Below are 286 nucleotides of genomic sequence, written 5' to 3'. Positions count from 1 at the left end.
AGGAGGAGGAGGAGGAGGAGGAGGAGAAGGAGAAGGAGAAGGAGAAGGAGAAGGAGAAAAGGAGGAGGAGGAGGAGGAGGAGGAGGAGAAGAAGAAGAAGAAGAAGAAGAAGAAGAAGAAGAAGAAGAAGAAGAAGAAGAAGAAGAGGAAGAAGAAGAGAAAGTAGCAGATAGTGATGGGTGGGGTGAATATACCCAAAATATATAATGAATTTTCAAGAAGATATCTTTATGACCCCTGGTACCATTTAAATGGTTGTACATTAGTTAAAATCATATCATTTGAA

General features: G+C 40.2%; 1 protein-coding gene across 3 annotated transcripts in view; it reads right to left on the bottom strand.

Moving 5' to 3' along the window:
• LOC114627341 (leukocyte immunoglobulin-like receptor subfamily A member 5) overlaps positions 1 to 286 on the bottom strand; it is a 27,618-nt gene that overhangs the window by 25,935 nt on the left and 1,397 nt on the right. The gene's annotated exons all lie outside the window — the stretch shown is intronic.

This window comes from Grammomys surdaster, unplaced genomic scaffold (genome assembly GCF_004785775.1).
Source record: "Grammomys surdaster isolate TR1022 unplaced genomic scaffold, NIH_TR_1.0 252, whole genome shotgun sequence".
NCBI classification, from domain to species: domain Eukaryota; kingdom Metazoa; phylum Chordata; class Mammalia; order Rodentia; family Muridae; genus Grammomys; species Grammomys surdaster.
This window is presented reverse-complemented; position numbering and strand designations above follow the sequence as displayed.